Here is an 18,893-nt window from a genome sequence, read left to right as displayed (position 1 = left end):
ACTGGATTCAAGCAAGCCTGGCTGAAGACGGCTGAAATGCCAGAAACCGGTCCTAGGAAGCTTGTTTCCGGTCCAGGGAAGGCATGGCTTGGCAGTTCGGGCTGGACTGTTCCCATGAGGCACAGGGTCAGACTGATTTGCATATGGCCATGTCTGAACTGGGGTGGCAGAGTGGGCTAAAGAACGGTGATGGACCGAACCCAGATCTGTTGACTGGGTGTGAGTGTTTGATTGGTTCTGATGCTCCGTCCATCACCACCCCCTTTTGTACTGCTTTGTTCGCCATAAGTTGGCAGGGTATGCTCAGACGTGAGTCCCTTGCTCACTTTGCCACTGGATTCAAGCAAGCCTGGCTGAAGACGGCTGAAATGCCAGAAACCGGTCCTAGGAAGCTTGTTTCCGGTCCAGGGAAGGCATGGCTTGGCAGTTCGGGCTGGACTGTTCCCATGAGGCACAGGGTCAGACTGATTTGCATATGGCCATGTCTGAACTGGGGTGGCAGAGTGGGCTAAAGAACGGTGATGGACCGAACCCAGATCTGTTGACTGGGTGTGAGTGTTTGATTGGTTCTGATGCTCCGTCCATCACCACCCCCTTTTGTACTGCTTTGTTCGCCATAAGTTGGCAGGGTATGCTCAGACGTGAGTCCCTTGCTCACTTTGCCACTGGATTCAAGCAAGCCTGGCTGAAGACGGCTGAAATGCCAGAAACCGGTCCTAGGAAGCTTGTTTCCGGTCCAGGGAAGGCATGGCTTGGCAGTTCGGGCTGGACTGTTCCCATGAGGCTCAGGGTCAGACTGATTTGCATATGGCCATGTCTGAACTGGGGTGGCAGAGTGGGCTAAAGAACGGTGATGGACCGAACCCAGATCTGTTGACTGGGTGTGAGTGTTTGATTGGTTCTGATGCTCCGTCCATCACCACCCCCTTTTGTACTGCTTTGTTCGCCATAAGTTGGCAGGGTATGCTCAGACGTGAGTCCCTTGCTCACTTTGCCACTGGATTCAAGCAAGCCTGGCTGAAGACGGCTGAAATGCCAGAAACCGGTCCTAGGAAGCTTGTTTCCGGTCCAGGGAAGGTATGGCTTGGCAGTTCGGGCTGGACTGTTCCCATGAGGCACAGGGTCAGACTGATTTGCATATGGCCATGTCTGAACTGGGGTGGCAGAGTGGGCTAAAGAACGGTGATGGACCAAACCCAGATCTGTTGACTGGGTGTGAGTGTTTGATTGGTTCTGATGCTCCGTCCATCACCACCCCCTTTTGTACTGCTTTGTTCGCCATAAGTTGGCAGGGTATGCTCAGACGTGAGTCCCTTGCTCACTTTGCCACTGGATTCAAGCAAGCCTGGCTGAAGACGGCTGAAATGCCAGAAACCGGTCCTAGGAAGCTTGTTTCCGGTCCAGGGAAGGCATGGCTTGGCAGTTCGGGCTGGACTGTTCCCATGAGGCACAGGGTCAGACTGATTTGCATATGGCCATGTCTGAACTGGGGTGGCAGAGTGGGCTAAAGAACGGTGATGGACCAAACCCAGATCTGTTGACTGGGTGTGAGTGTTTGATTGGTTCTGATGCTCCGTCCATCACCACCCCCTTTTGTACTGCTTTGTTCGCCATAAGTTGGCAGGGTATGCTCAGCCATGAGTCCCTTGCTCACTTTGCCACTGGATTCAAGCAAGCCTGGCTGAAGACGGCTGAAATGCCAGAAACCGGTCCTAGGAAGCTTGTTTCCGGTCCAGGGAAGGCATGGCTTGGCAGTTCGGGCTGGACTGTTCCCATGAGGCTCTGGGTCAGACTGATTTGCATATGGCCATGTCTGAACTGGGGTGGCAGAGTGGGCTAAAGAACGGTGATGGACCGAACCCAGATCTGTTGACTGGGTGTGAGTGTTTGATTGGGTCTGATGCTCCGTCCATCACCACCCCCTTTTGTACTGCTTTGTTCGCCATAAGTTGGCAGGGTATGCTCAGACGTGAGTCCCTTGCTCACTTTGCCACTGGATTCAAGCAAGCCTGGCTGAAGACGGCTGAAATGCCAGAAACCGGTCCTAGGAAGCTTGTTTCCGGTCCAGGGAAGGCATGGCTTGGCAGTTCGGGCTGGACTGTTCCCATGAGGCTCAGGGTCAGACTGATTTGCATATGGCCATGTCTGAACTGGGGTGGCAGAGTGGGCTAAAGAACGGTGATGGACCGAACCCAGATCTGTTGACTGGGTGTGAGTGTTTGATTGGTTCTGATGCTCCGTCCATCACCACCCCCTTTTGTACTGCTTTGTTCGCCATAAGTTGGCAGGGTATGCTCAGACGTGAGTCCCTTGCTCACTTTGCCACTGGATTCAAGCAAGCCTGGCTGAAGACGGCTGAAATGCCAGAAACCGGTCCTAGGAAGCTTGTTTCCGGTCCAGGGAAGGCATGGCTTGGCAGTTCGGGCTGGACTGTTCCCATGAGGCACAGGGTCAGACTAATTTGCATATGGCCATGTCTGAACTGGGGTGGCAGAGTGGGCCAAAGAACGGTGATGGACCGAACCCAGATCTGTTGACTGGGTGTGAGTGTTTGATTGGTTCTGATGCTCCGTCCATCACCACCCCCTTTTGTACTGCTTTGTTCGCCATAAGTTGGCAGGGTATGCTCAGACGTGAGTCCCTTGCTCACTTTGCCACTGGATTTAAGCAAGCCTGGCTGAAGACGGCTGAAATGCCAGAAACCGGTCCTAGGAAGCTTGTTTCCGGTCCAGGGAAGGCATGGCTTGGCAGTTCGGGCTGGACTGTTCCCATGAGGCACGGGGTCAGACTGATTTGCATGTGGCCATGTCTGAACTGGGGTGGCAGAGTGGGCTAAAGAACGGTGATGGACCGAACCCAGATCTGTTGACTGGGTGTGAGTGTTTGATTGGTTCTGATGCTCCGTCCATCACCACCCCCTTTTGTACTGCTTTGTTCGCCATAAGTTGGCAGGGTATGCTCAGACGTGAGTCCCTTGCTCACTTTGCCACTGGATTCAAGCAAGCCTGGCTGAAGACGGCTGAAATGCCAGAAACCGGTCCTAGGAAGCTTGTTTCCGGTCCAGGGAAGGCATGGCTTGGCAGTTCGGGCTGGACTGTTCCCATGAGGCACAGGGTCAGACTGATTTGCATATGGCCATGTCTGAACTGGGGTGGCAGAGTGGGCTAAAGAACGGTGATGGACCAAACCCAGATCTGTTGACTGGGTGTGAGTGTTTGATTGGTTCTGATGCTCCGTCCATCACCACCCCCTTTTGTACTGCTTACAAAATGTAAGCAGTATGGTTTAAAAAGACCACATTCGTGAACACAAAGCCGCCGTATACATTTTGTTTTCCAATCCACCAATCAACCCCGTGCCCCGACCACTGATATAGCTGGATAGGGGGCTCATACTCTATGAGTCGCCTTGAATCATTTCTTTTTTTTAGGCACATTTCGTTCTTGGATATGAGGTTTTGTTTAAATAGTGTGAGGGAGGTCAGAATGCCAGTGGGCAAATTACTTTTGGTAAATGAGCGAGGCTGGTTTCTCACTCATAGGACACTTCGCTTTGGACCACTTAGCAGCATTGGGTAATGTGTTGAGATGTGTGAAGGGGGGGGCAGTCGACAGCTGCGTAAGCACAGGTCAGGAGATTCAACGGGAGCGTGAACCCTTTCTCAGGGCACAGATAAAGTGAAGCGTGGTGTCATGGAAGAACCTACATGTTTTGGGGTACACTACACAGTGGCATGAAACGGCATAGGTGTGGAGGTTTAGCAGAAGAGGGCACGGATTACAATAGGCATAGAAAAACCCAGAGGGTGTTACCCTCTGAAACGTTCCGGGCAAATACATTTGTTTATTGGGGATTTGCGATCATCAGTATTCTGCCCTTTGGTCAAGATACTATTTCAGTATACAGGGAGTGAGAGAGAGAGAGACGGGTGTCACTCGCAGAGCCTTGAATAGTTTTGAATAGCTCATCCAATATAGAGGAGTTTTCTTTGCAATCTGGGATTTGTAGTCCTATTTTTATAATGGGTTCAAGCGAACCACAAATCCCAGAATACAAAGAAAAACATGGACTGGAAAGCTACTAGGACATGGAACTGGGAAACTTGAAAACTTTATACATAGGAGTGCCTCGAGTTGTAACAGAGATGGAGTAAATGTTAGAGAATGATAAAACTGATGCAGAAAAACAGAAAAACAGATGCAGCGCCGAAACCCTGGTAAAGGGGAAACCAAACCCGCACCGAGATCCTCCCTCCAGCAGACCAGTCGTCACACTAACTTATTCACACAGGCATTAATTGGTGGGGCCCATAACACCAACACTCACACACAACTATTCACCCAGTCTGCACACTCCGTTGGAAGGATGAGCAGTTCAAGCGCTCAACATGTGGGGGAATACCTTATAACCTATAGGGAAAGAAAATTAATTTACAAAATATACATAATTACCCTCCTGCCTACAGATCATCAATCCTGAACATCAAGACACTCCCTCCACGTGGTCAATGGACCAAATAGTTGGATTGGTTGACGGCGATTTAGAACCAGCTAAAACACATTTAAGATTTCAATCTTACCTTTCTTAATAAACCACAAACTCATTTCATGTTAATCAATATCTGTTTATCTAAAATTCTGGAAAAGGTATTTATCAATTTTCAAATATAGCGCAGAACATCATATTTACATAACCGGGCTCGATAAAACCGAAAAATGGTACTAGTCCTGCAGGTCTAGTCCCTTGGAAAATCTCCTCGACCTCACTGCAACCTACTTGACCTCCGTCTCTGAAAACGGAGCAAAAGTGACAAGATAACAAGATTTAAAGGCATCTTTATTGCTCATTCCCTTTGTGAGCAATAAAAATACCTTTAAATCTTGTTATTTTGTCACTTTTGCTCCGTTTTAAAAGACAGAGGACAAAAGTTGGTTTGTCTTCCTACTCGCCAGAAAGGGCGAGTAGGACCTAAAAATAGCTCGTCCTCATCAATTCTCCCTCGCAAATGCGAGCGGGCGAGGGGATTTGTCGAGCCCTGCCTAATCTGGCTAATCGGAGTCCTCTAAGTCATTGATTCATATCGCAGTTAGTTGTTCTGGTTCCGATTTTTGATCTCAGCACGTTACAGCTTCAATAGATCGGCATAAACCAGAGACGTGCAAGCATCTGTCCGTGCCCATAGAATTAGAAAAGTTCGCAGTCATCAGAAATTGGGCATCCTCGAGATCGTCTAGGATTCAGGAAAACGCAGTAGTCACCCTAAGTCGCATAAAGTCACCACCGTCGTCGTTGTCCTCAAAAAACATCTCAGGTCAAGTCAGTCAGATCAGCATCGGTATCAGCATCAGTAACAGCATCAACATTAGCATTAGCCCCTCTCTATTCTACTGCGCATTTTTATAATGAAGTCGAAGTAAAAAGATACATTTTGTAATTCAAGTATGGTTATGATTGGCTGGTTAGGATCGTTCGATAGAGTCATTTTAGAATATTGGTACAGTTCAAGGGGTGATGTCACAGGTTCAGTCCGTACTGGTTTTATGAATGTTCATTGTCTTGTCACTTGGCTGATGTCCCAATGTGGCCTTGCCTTAGTACAGTAAGTTACGGGTCATGCAGAGGCCGCAGTCATCTTGGTTGTGCATGCTCTGTTTGCTCCGCGCCTCGTGGGACAGTGGCCATTTCGTCAAGTTACGTCAGCGGCCATTTTGAGGTTTAGGCCCGAACGCCAACTTAAGCGAAACAAACACAAAAGAGTAATTAATGCATAGAAATAATAAATCTACTGTTAACCCCTTACTAAAGCGTTTATATTCAACCTTTTACTTTGTCTTCTTGGGCAACATTACAAAGACATCACAAAGCAACATACATCATGCAATATTCTTTTCAATATATATACTACTGTTAGTATGCGTACGGATTTTCGTCACAAAGTTATTTAGCCATGCAATATGCAATCCCACGTGCAATTTTGGATATTTAGTAATGTTGATTTAGTATTCATGCAAAACTCATTTAAAAGTATTATAATTAATCGATTATTCAATTAGTATAGGGGAGGTATACAAAATTTTGTACTACCCGCTCCATCAATCCCCCCTTTGGTGATTTATCACCACACAATAAAATGTTGTATTATTTTTTTTTTCCAAGAAAGTGAAATTAATTCGTTTGTTAATTTACATCTCTGTTTCCCCAGTTTCTTCTCTTCTAGCTGTTTTATACATGCTTTCTTTCATCTCTTCTAATTCTATTTCTTCGAATTCCCTCGTTTGTCTTTTATCTTGTCTTCTTTTTAAATTTTCACCTTTTAGCTTTTTCTGTATTTTCTTCCTTTTATGACACATACAAACTAATCTTAGAATTAGTACTATAAAAATCACACAGGTTAATGGAAATACGATTCTACCTATAAATGTACTACCTAAGATTATCAGGAAATTTGTAATAGAAGAAAGTTTCTTCCCAATTTTCTCCCAAACACTTTCAACCTCCAGTGGTGTAATTTCCTCATGCAATTCAGTTATATTTTTAATGTAAATTTTCAGATCTTTACTTTCGTCTGGAATGTAAGTACAACAATGTTGAACTTTCAGCATTCCACAGACTCCACCCTCTTTTGCCAATAATATATCAAGGGCAAGTCGATTTTGCATTACCATAGCACGCATGGCAACCATTTCTGTATTTATCAATAAATATCCTCCAGCGGTGCTTGTTGACAAGCGATCCACTACTGTTGATAGTTTTCTAATTTTGTGTGCATTCAGAGATATTCCCACTGCTGGTATCAATGCTCCAAACATGTCTCCTATAATTTCTGACCAAGATTCTCTCTTTCTACGTGCTAAATGACTACCTAAATTATGTACACCATCTTCTCCTCTTCCCATGCGGAATATCTTTGGAAAGACCAGACCTACATAACATGTGCCATACCAATGATCTGGCAAACTATAATATGCCTTGTTCCCGCAGATAAAATACAATCCAGGGAAGACTGGGTCATTTCCACCTTTAAATCCCCATCCACCCATGATTCGAAACGTATCATGGCAATCACTGTTACCTACAAAGTAATTATCATAGGCAGTTTGATTCCTTCTAATACACAACTTCCCTTTCTGAGGCCAATCTAAAGCCATAGTTGGACTAGCTTCTCCCTTAAAGTGTTTTTCCATTTCAACATCCCAGACTGTTTTCTCCTCTTTTCCCTCTAATACTTTCTTTTACATTTTCAATCTCCTTTCTTCAACCATATCCAAGAACATCTTTTCTTCTTTCTTTAAACTACAAGTCAGGTTATTCCTAAATATGTATTCTAAGGTTAGTTCCTTTGTTTCTAAGAAAAATTCACCTAACACCTTTGCAGGCTTTACTTTATTCAACTTGTTAATTGCCGGAACTTGTGAAAATATGTTATCTACATCTGAAAAATAATATTCTAATTTACCTGTTTTATATAACAAACTAGCTATCACACTACATGTTATTCCATAAGTTACAGGGAGGTGATGGTAAGTCACACCCTCCGATACAGATGCAGGTAACTGCATGCATACGTAGCAATCTCTCACGTCCATTGTCTTTACATATTCATATAAATGTTTTGAAAACACATTAATAGATAAATCATTTATAGACCTGTCTTTATGTAGATAGTTTATATCTATTTTAGTTGGAAATACTTTCTGAATCTTCTCTATATTAGTCTTATTATCACTATGTCCTTCTATTGTATCTAAGGTAACCTTAAAACTACATTTAGTTTTTCTATTCTCTGTGTTTGCCATTTCGAAAAATGAACAGTGTCTTTTGACTTAGCCTCTTCTACTTCACAACTAGTTTTGTCTAACCCAAGGCTCTAAACGCCTACTTGGTTCTATCAGTTATGTCTACTCCAGTATTTTATTGTCTTTCCATCGGTGTTTCATTTGGTCTCTTCAGTTTGGCATTTGATCGTGTTTCACTTTCCTCTCATAATCTTGATACAGAACTTCCTGAACATCCATCTCACTCTCCAATGTCGGACAAGATAACTCTCAGGATTTCCGATTCTTCGTCTTCCTCAACCACTTCTGGTACGGTCACCTCTGGGTTTCCTTGGCTATCTGCCTCTTCTTTTATTTCAGGCAGGGCCACGTACGTCCATTCTGGCGACTTATACTTCTGGTTGGGTTTTCTTGTTCTTTTGTTTTCCTCTGCTGTAATTACTGTCTAATTTTTCGACTTTTCTTGGCTTGATACTTCATTCACCTGTTCTGCTCTTGATGAATTCACTCGTGTCAATCGATATCTTAATCTCTTTATCTTGTTAGGCGAGATTTCATCTCTTGCTGGTCTTTTCGGTTTATTTCCTTAATCATTCTTTTCAGCTCTCCATGCTCTTTTTCTTAGGACTCGTCCTTCTGGTACTTCCCCATCACTTTCTTCTGTTTCTGTTTCAACTTGCTCTTTACTTTCAGTTATTCTTTTTTCCATCACTTCTTTTATTTCCCCTGCTTCTGTCCCTCCTCGTGTTTCTTGCACAATATCTTCCTGCTGACTATCTGTCCCTTCCTCTAACTGGATGTTGGAATTCCCTACAACTCCTTGGGGGTCTTCCGCAAGAATCTTTCCCTCTCTTTCTGTATCTTGCACCTGTTCATCTACTTTTGTTATTTCAGGTGGAATTTCTCTTAGTTTTTCATCAAGAATTTCTTTATCAATAATTTCTCCGATTGTCCCTTCACTGCTCCTTTCTTTCATTGCATCAGTTTTTCTGGTAGCAGGAGGATGGTTTTATTGTTTTGGTAAATCTGAGCTGGTATCAGAATCTGTAATCGTCTTCTCAAGGGGATATTCTCTGGGGCAATGATCAAATTTGGCTCCAATGCCCCCCTTTCAGGATGTTCACACTTCTTCAGCGTCTGATTCTGAGCTACTTTCTGACTCATCATAATATTCTCGTTCTTGATTATCCACTGGATTTGGGATTCTCAATGTATGACTGGCATGGATCCAATTCTTGATTCCAGCACACTTTACAGCTGTCGTTGTAGTCAAAATCACTTGTCGTGGTTTTCCACAACGTGGGACCAGACAGTTCTTTCTTCGGTGTACTTTGATTCTCACCCAGTCTCCTGGGCTCAGATCATGAGCGTGCTTCTTTTCAAGGGTGGTGGCATCCGCTCCAACCTGATGAAACACAGAATGAACTGCGTCAGCCAGCCCCTTACAGTAATCCAACACCAAGTCATCAATTATAGGCAACAGCTTGTTGACTGGTATGAATACATGGCACATTGCTCTTCCCATGATAATTTCATGGGGGCTTAAGCCTGTAATTCTGGAATTGATCTAATAGTCATGAGTACAAGAGGCAAGACATCAGGCCATTTCAGTCCTGTGGCTAAACACATCTTTCCCAATCTATTTTTTATAGTACCATTCATTTGTTCCACCACACCAGAAGCCTCTGGGCGATAGGCACAATGTAGTTTTTGTTGTACATTCAATGCTTCACAAATCAATTTTATGATCTCATTATAGAAATGCTTTCCTCTGTCTGATTCAATTGTAACTGGGAACCCGAATCTAGGGATGAATTCCCTCAAAAATAGCTTTGCTACAGTAATTCCATCACTTCTTCTTGTGGGATATGCTTCTACCCATCTAGAAAACAAGCAGACCATTACTAGAACATACCTCAACCTATTGCAAGGCGGCATCTCAATGAAATCAATCTGCATTCTGGTGAAAGGCCCTCCTTCTCGACCTATCATTCCTAGACTTACTACTGTTTTTCTTCCAGGATTGAACTGCTGACATATAAGACATCTTTGGCAAAGACTCTCAGCAACAAGTCTAAATTTTGCATTGTACTAAGTCTGCTTAAAGGACCGAATCATCGCGTCCCTCCCTATATGTCCCTGTCCATGATACATCCGTGCCATGGCAGATATCATGCTATCAGGCATGACTGGTCTTCCATCTCGATAAACCCAAACATGGTCTGTTTCTCTTGGTGCACAACCTGCTTTTACCCACTGTCTCATTTCCTCATCTCTTGCTTCTTCCTGCAATTGCCTCACTTCCTCCCAGGTACCCACAATGTTAGTAAACATTCGAGACACAGAATTAATTTCCCTTTCTGTAGCCCTGTTCACGGAGTTCTGATTTCGAGCACAATATTGAGATATATCATTGGCGTATTTGTTTCCAACCGCGATATAATCAGCAGTTTGCACATGGGCAGCACCCTTCACAACAGCCAATTGTTTAGGCAGCTGTATTGCCTCAAGCAACTTCCCAACCACTTCAGCATTTTTTATAGGAGTTCCACTCGAAGTCAAAAATCCTCTCTGCAGCCATATTTCATGCACAACACCAAACCCATACTGACTATCAGTTATCACAGTCACTCTCACATTCTTTCCAATTTTGCATGCTCTAGTCAAGGCTATAAGTTCAGCAACCTGGGCTGATTTTACTCCCTTCAGGTAAGATGCTTCCATTACTGCTGCAACTGTGCATACTGCATATGCTGCACTCAGATTTCCTTTGTCTGTTCTCAAACATGATCCATCTACAAACATCACAAAATCACTCTCAGACAAGGGTACATCTTTTATATCAGGACGTTGTTTGGTACAGAAATCCAAAACATCCAAACAATCATGATCCACTTCATCTCTGACTTCGACTTTTTCAGCATCAGGCAATAGCGTTGAAGGATTCACATTCAAACATGTCACAAGGCTCACATTTGCACCTAATATAACTTTCTCATACTTAGTCAACCGACTATGTGTCATGATCTGAGTGTGACTCCTTGTTAAAAGGATTGCCACATCATGAGGTACAAACACTCGCACAGGATATCCCATCACAATTCCCTCACTCTGTTCCAGACTCTTACAAGTAGCAGCCACTGCTTTCAAACAACCTGGCAAAGCTACAGCTACAGGGTCTAACATAGCTGAAAAATATGCAATTGGTCTTCTCAGTTTCCCATGTTTCTGTATCAATACAGAAAGTGCACATCCATTCCTCTCACTACAGTACAACTCAAACTCCTTATCATAGTCAGGCATTCCTAATGCTGGCGCTTCACACAAACTGTCTCTCAATTTCTTAAAAGCTGCTAATTCTTCCTTACCCAAGTCAATGGGATCTTTCACGTCACTTCTCGTCAGTCGTACCAATGGTTTTGCAATCAGGGAAAAATTACTTATCCACTGACGACAATATCCAACCACTCCAAGAAACATCCTCACTTCTCTTTGCGTCATTGGGGCTCTCATTCCATTTACTAACTTGATTCTGTCCATTGTTATTTTCCTTAGTCCTTTTTCAATTTTGTGACCTAAATATTGTACTTCTTTCTGACTAAATTGCAATTTTGGTGGTGACACTTCAAGTCCTCCATCTGCGAAATGATTTAACAATGTTATGGTGTCCATTACACAAGCTTCTCTAGTCTTCGACGCCACAAGTAGGTCATCGATATATTGGACTAGTACTGAATTTTCGGTAATTTCTAAATCTTTCAAAGACTTTTTCAATATCTGATTAAATATCGAAGGACTTTCCGTATACCCCTGTGGGATTCGGCACCAAGCCAAAATACGTTCACCAAAACGGAACACAAAAATTTGTTGGCTATCATGGTGCAATGGGATGGAAAAGAAAGCGTGACATAAGTCAATTACTGTGTACCATTCTGCATCTTGAGGAATCTGATACAAAATCACATATGGATTTGGTACAATAGGACAGCACAATACAACAATCTTGTTTATCTTTCTCAAATCCTGCACTATCCTGAACTTACAGTTAGGCTTTTTCAGTCCCATAATTGGTGAATTACATAGACTACTCATTATTTCTCTTAAAACTCATTGTTTAACCCCTTCGATGCGTGTGACGGAGCGGTTCAGTCATGTGCGTCGGTCGCGCTGTGTGGATGACGGAACCGCTCCGTCACGGCCCCGCCCGCGCACGAACCCTTCAGCACAGCGCGGTAATCCACGCCACGCTGAAGGGGTTAATCATTTTCTCAATTATAGGAATAACCCCTTCAATTATCTCGGGTGTCAATTTATATTGAGGAACATTTGGGTAACTTATTCCTTCCTTCACTGTTACCTTTACGGGATACACATTTCTCATCAACCATACAACTTCTCCTGTAAAATCCAAATCTCTGCTTTCACTGTCTGTTTCAATTCTATTGGTAGTTCATCAGGGTTGAATACAGCATAGGCTTCAGTAATCTCGGTTTCCATATTAGCCATAGTCATTTTATACAGTACATCTTCATCAGGGGTCTCAAATGCTATACCATCAGGGGTACAAAATATGGTGCAATTCATTTTGCACAACATGTCTCATTCTAATAGGTTTACAGGACTGGAATCACACACGACAACGGTGCATTTGAGAAAATTTCCCTATATTGACTTTCACTGGTTCTGTGAGATACGTTTTGATTTGTCTGTTGGATACTCCAACCACTTGGATTGTTTCATCCGAGAGAGGAAGATTCTTAACATCAGCTGACCTAACAGTTGATCGAGTAGAACCAGTATCTACTAGGAAAGTAGTATTTTCGTCATTTACCTTTCCGTCCACAAAAGGGCCTGTCTGGTCTACCTCTCGAGTTGCGCCAAGTACGGACTCTTCTTCCTCCCTTTGGCACCGTCAATAACCTTCTTCTGATTCACTCTCATCGCGTTGTAGCCAATACTGTGAAACAGCGCTAGGAAGCGGCAGCTTAGTTACCTGTTCTTCGTTGTAGAATCCTGTCTCATTACTGTATTTCTGTGAATTTACGCTCTGTGGATTAGGCGGTTTTGGCACCTGAGTCTGTTGGGTAACAACCTGCTGCTGTCGCTGCGGTTGACCACTCACCTCTTTCTGCACCTGTGGATTCAATGATGCATGTCACGATTAGTATTTGGGGGAAATTTACACTCGGATTTCCAGTGCCCTATTCTTCCGCAATTATGACATGGCCACTTCTTTTTGGCTTCTTCAATATTAAATTGTCCCTTTCCCTTTCCTGAATTAAATCTGGGTTTTCATCCTGCATTATTTGCTTGTTCAATCAATTGTGCTTTTTGTCTTTCTGCTACCTTTACTTGTGCCCACATAGCCTTCTCTTTTAATTTACGCTGCTTGGCCTCAATTTATCACTAAAATACTTTGCATGTCTCAATACTTCATCTATTTTCTTATTTTGCCAATCCACTGTATGCTGCTTGATCATTTCACCAATTTCAGGACGTAAACCATATACAAATCTATATACAAAATGACTTAAATCCTTTTCACTTAAATTTTCATCTCCACTGAATTGCTTAAAGGCAAGAATCAACCTTTCATAATATGCGTGTACTGACTCCTTAGCTTCTTGATGAGTTCGAACTATTTTTATCCAATCAGTCTCTTTAGGAGGTACTTTGTTTTTCAAAAAGGTAATTACTTGTTCATATTTTCTCATTACTTCTGGATCAGGGGCACCTGTCTTTGGATCCCTAGGGTACTCTTTTGTAGGCCAGTCTATCATAAGTTTGCACTCTGTCCATAGATCTGCTGGCACTATTATGTCAAATAGACCATTCAAATTGATCCACAAAACTTTTGATAATTTTACAAATCTATCCACTTGTCTATACCACTCGACTGGCTTTTCGCGTAGTCGAGGGAAATCATTTGTAAATGACAAAATATCTTGCCTGGTCCAAGGAACATGTATACATCATCCTCCTGGAATTTCTCTCATAGGGCATTCTGTCATTTTTTCCTTTTCTCTTACAGGGAAAGCTGAAAACTTTTTATCTGAGGCATCATCTTGTTTTCTAAACCACCTACTTTTCCATTTATCCACATCTCCCCATTTTCTCAACAAAATGATTATATCTTTAATCTGGATTATTCGTCCTGTGGTATTTAGGTTTCAATATCTTTCTCAGTAAAATCTACTCGATATGGTTTTTGTAAAGCCTTTACTTTTTCCATGTCTATACCCATTTCATTTGCTATTTCCTCTAATCTCTCATGTAAACTTTTTGCTCACCAGGTTATACTTTTGCACAAAAACAATAATTCCTCATCCTGATAGGTTTTTAGTTTTTCTGTGGGGATCGTCCCTACTATTAATTCTTCCAAGACCATCTTTAGTTTTGCCACATCTATAGATTGAGATTCTCTGTCTTTTCTCTGTGGGCTCTTTAGCCATTCACTTAATTCTTCTGAAGTAAGACCTACTGGTTTTTCGTCATTACCTCGTTCTGATTTCTGATATTGGATCTGTAGTCATTATTAATCTTTCAACTAAACCTGAATTTGCAGTTACATTTTTAGGCATATTTTGTTCCGATACTCTTATGGTTTGTCTCCATGTGTTTTCTTCTGAATTTATCCTTGGCCTTTCTGTCTGTTTATTACCATTATAAGGAACCGTTAAACTATGTTCATTTTCTTTCCGTTTATCAAAAATAGGCATTACTTGACCTATAGTTACGGGAACAGTCACAGCTTCTAAGTTTTTAGTCAATTCCCTGATCTTCTCAGTTAGCACTACAGTGGTTTTTGCTAGTTCTGTTGAATTCTCACTACTTACCTTACTATCCTGTTTTCTTTCTATCTCTCTAAAAGACTCAATTTTCCCTACATCTTGGGGTACTGGTTCAATCTTAATGCTTCGCATAGTCTCTCTCATTGGAGCACTTGGTATTAGCATTTCAGAATCTGATTGATACGGGAGTGGATTTTTATAAAACATGTCGTCAAGAACATCATCCTCCGATTCATTCACTCCATACCCTCCTGTCCCTATATTATGTCTTTTTTCCGTACATTTTTTACCACTAGATTCTTCAACATGTCTCACAGGGAACAAACCATCAGCCATATTTGCACTTCGCCATCTCCTCATTCTATCATCATGATTCTCTTGACAATGGGGTCTACCAAACATGTATCTATATCTTCCGCCACTCCTTTGTCTTTCTCTGTCATGCATCTCATCTTCCCATTCCGTTAATGCTTCAAAATGTGTTGGTCTAAGTCTTGGTTCTAGATTCATCATTTTCTCTCTCAAATTCCTCAAAACCGCTAAATTAAATGAACCATGTTCCGGAAATGCTAAAACTCCATCATCTTTAGTATATTTCGCCCAATTGTCCAACCAAATACAAGTATGATATCCATATTTTGCAACCATAAAGGATGCGGGCGATTTCGGTGGAGGAAGCAGTTGTCCCTCTCTAGTCTTAATCGGTTTGTCCTTTTTAAATAAACGTTTTATCTTTCCAAACCGGGTCTTTTTCTCCTTTTCTGGTGGATCGTAATACATCATTTTGTCTTTCGTGTATCGCTATACTTCTCTACGACAATTCTGTTGTTTTAACCAATCGTAGCGCGACTCACACTAATGCACCTATCAGGAGCGTCTATGTCACTTCTGCAATTCTCCAATCCCAGCGCGACTTACACTAACACACCAATCAGGAGCGTCTACGTCACCCTGTAATTCTCCACTCCCAGCGCGGTGTTCACTAACGCACCAATCAGGAGCGTTTTAGTTTCTTACCAACTAGCCAATCCCAGCGCGGACTTTCTGACGTCAGCTTTTCTCGCTGTCACAGCTCCTGCTGACCCCTCCTTTACAAAATTTATCGGTAAATTTTCTTTATGTTTTTCTGACTTATAAATCTGTTAAAAACAACATAAAAACGCCACCATTATCTGTTTGCTAACCAAAGAATAGTTAATGACCTTCCTTACAAGAATTCCGTCTTTCCCGAGAGCAGCGCTTACCTCTGCCCTACTAAGGAATCGTTACTTCCGTTGATAAAGTAGCACATCCCTCTACCTTACCCTTCTAACAAGCATCAGCTAACCGTTCTTCCAGAATTAAAACACCTAGTTGGAGACCCAATGCTCCTGAGAAATAAAACCAGAGTTTCACAATTAACCTGAATGCTATTTCATTCACGCACTTTCATACGGAAAATGTAGTTCATTCACACAGAATTCTGTCTTTCCCGAGAGCAGCGCTTACCTCTGCCCTACTACAGAATTATAACACTTGTTAACACAGTAGCACTTCCCTCTACTTTATCCTTCTAGCAAGCTTAGGGAACACCTATTACCTTTCCAGTGATCAGCGTAATCAGAGTGCCTTTTGGACTCCTGGTACCTAAGACCAAAATTTCACAGGTGACCTTCGCTACCATGCATTTCTCTCATACAGAAAATATCCCTAATGGCAACACACGACGATGTTACCGAATCGAACCCAGACAATGCATCGTGCAACTCCAATTGTTACACGTTTTCCCCGTGTACCTACAGGGCAACAACAATTCCGTCTTTCCCGAGAGCAGCGCTTACCTCTGCCCTACTACGGAACCCTTACAAACTTCCGACTTCCTACATCCCAGAAGCTGTCAAACAACATAGTACTTGTCGCGACTCAACATAGAATGTTAATACATGAACCAATACTTATTCACAGTCAATAATCAATAAGCTATTTACAAGCAATAATCACTGAACCAAAACAATAAAACCATCATCCTGCTACCAGAAAAACTGATGCAGCGCCGAAACCCTGGTAACGGGGAAACCAAACCTGCACCGATATCCTCCCTCCAGCAGACCAGTCGTCACACTAACTTATTCACACATGCATTCATTGGTGGGGCCCATAACACCAACACTCACACACAACCATTCACCCAGTCTGCACACTCTGTTGGAAGGATGAGCAGTTCAAGCGCTCGACATGTGGGGTAATACCTTATAACCTACAGGGAAAGAAAATTAATTTACAAAATATACATTATTACCCTCCTGCCTACAGATCATCAATCCTGAACATCAAGACACTCCCTCCACGTGGTCAATGGACCAAATAGTTGGATTGGTTGACGGTGATTTAGAACCAGCTAAAACACATTTAAGATTTCAATCTTACCTTTCTTAATAAACCACAAACTCATTTCATGTTAATCAATTTCTGTTTATCTAAAATTCTGGAAAAGGTATTTATCAATTTTCAAATATAGCGCAGAACATCATATTTAACTAATCTGGCTAATCGGAGTCCTCTAAGTCATTGATTCATATCGCAGTTAGTTGTTCTAGTTCCGATTTTTGAGCTCAGCACGTTACAGCTTCAATAGATCGGCATAAACCAGAGACGTGCAAGCATCTGTCCGTGCCCATAGAATTAGAAAAGTTCGCAGTCATCAGAAATTGGGCATCCTCGAGATCGTCTAGGATTCAGGGAAACACAGTAGTCACCCTAAGTCGCATAAAGTCACCACCGTTGTCGTTGTCGTCAAAAAACATCTCAGGTCAAGTCAGTCAGATCAGCATCGGTATCAGCATCAGTAACAGCATTAATATTAGCATTAGCATTAGCCCCTCTCTATTCTACCGCGCATTTTTATAATGAAGTCGAAGTAAAAGGATACATTTTGTAATTCAAGTATGGTTATGATTGGCTGGTTAGGATCGTTCGATAGAGTCATTTTAGAATATTGGTACAGTTCAAGAGGTGATGTCACAGGTTCAGTCCGTACTGGTTTTATGAATGTTCATTGTCTTGTCACTTGGCTGATGTCCCACCGTGGCCTTGCCTTAGTACAGTAGGTTACGGGTCATGCAGAGGCCGCAGTCATCTTGGTTGCGCATGCTCTGTTCGCTCCACGCCTCGTGGGACAGTGGCCATTTTGTCAGGTTACGTCGGTGGCCATTTTGAGGTTTAGGCCCAAACGCCAACTTAAGCAAAACAAACACAAAAGAGTAATTAATGCATAGAAATAATAAATCTACTGTTAACCCCTTTCTAATCCCTCTATGTGCTTGTATTTATCTAGCGTATGGCAATTTTTAAAGTGTTTATATTCACCCTTTTACGTTGTCTTCTTGGGCAACATTACAAAGACATCACAAAGCAACATATAACATGCAATATTCAATATATATACTACTGTTAGTATGCGTACGGATTTTAGTCATAAAGTTATTTAGCCATGCAATATGCAATCCCACGTGTAATTTTGGATATTTAGTAATGTTGATTTAGTATTCATGCAAAACTCATTTAATAGTATTGTAATTAATAGATTATTCAATTAGTATTTTTATGCTACCACAGCTAGGATGAGTGAGGGATTGAATTGGGCTAGGCAGTAAATCCAGCTAGATTGGATGTGTGGGGAAATACAGACAGGAATTTAAATTATGTTGTACACACAGACCTGCGACTGACTTGTTTTTGAGCATGCTTCAAGTAGGAGAGTATTGTTGTGGTTTATATTCTTTTTAGGTCTCGCATAGCGTTGCAGCGCAACGCGCTGCTTGCTTTGCGAGACATGCAGTATACTCTATTGTGGGGAGAAGCTCCGCCCACTTTCTGGCCATATTTTTTATTGGGTTGACTCATAAATGCTGCCTTTTGATTTGTTTTCGGCTTCTTAGTCCCTCCTCCTGACCGCCATATTGTCATTTATATCCTTCCCTGGCTATTATATCCTTCCCTGGCTATTGGCCCCTTTACTCTAAAACTGTTTTTGCCCTGTGTCACCCCCACCCCCTCCCGCAGTCTGTGACTTTTCGGCCCCCCCCTCGAACCCCCACCACTCCCATTTGTGCCTCCCTGGACCCCCAACCTCCCGTTTCCAATGCAATAGGACTCGCGTAAATACGAGTCCTATTGCATTAACAAATGCTTGTTTGTTGTGGGATTGGCTGGCTGATTGCACTCTTTTTTGATGTCGAGCTGCTGACAGCTTTTTTTGCCTGACTCTATAACACATTACCGAAAAAGGGTAAACCCAAATAGTGTCGCTGGGACCTGGGTATATAGCGGTACAGTGAGAAAATGGTCC

The 18,893-nt window shown here is 42.5% G+C and overlaps 1 protein-coding gene across 1 annotated transcript in view; it reads left to right on the top strand.

Moving 5' to 3' along the window:
* Nucleotides 1–18,893, top strand: part of CCS (copper chaperone for superoxide dismutase) — an 884,312-nt gene that overhangs the window by 7,787 nt on the left and 857,632 nt on the right. The gene's annotated exons all lie outside the window — the stretch shown is intronic.

Source organism: Triturus cristatus, chromosome 9 (assembly GCF_964204655.1).
Source record: "Triturus cristatus chromosome 9, aTriCri1.1, whole genome shotgun sequence".
In the NCBI taxonomy this organism is placed as follows: Eukaryota; Metazoa; Chordata; class Amphibia; order Caudata; family Salamandridae; genus Triturus; species Triturus cristatus.
This window is presented reverse-complemented; position numbering and strand designations above follow the sequence as displayed.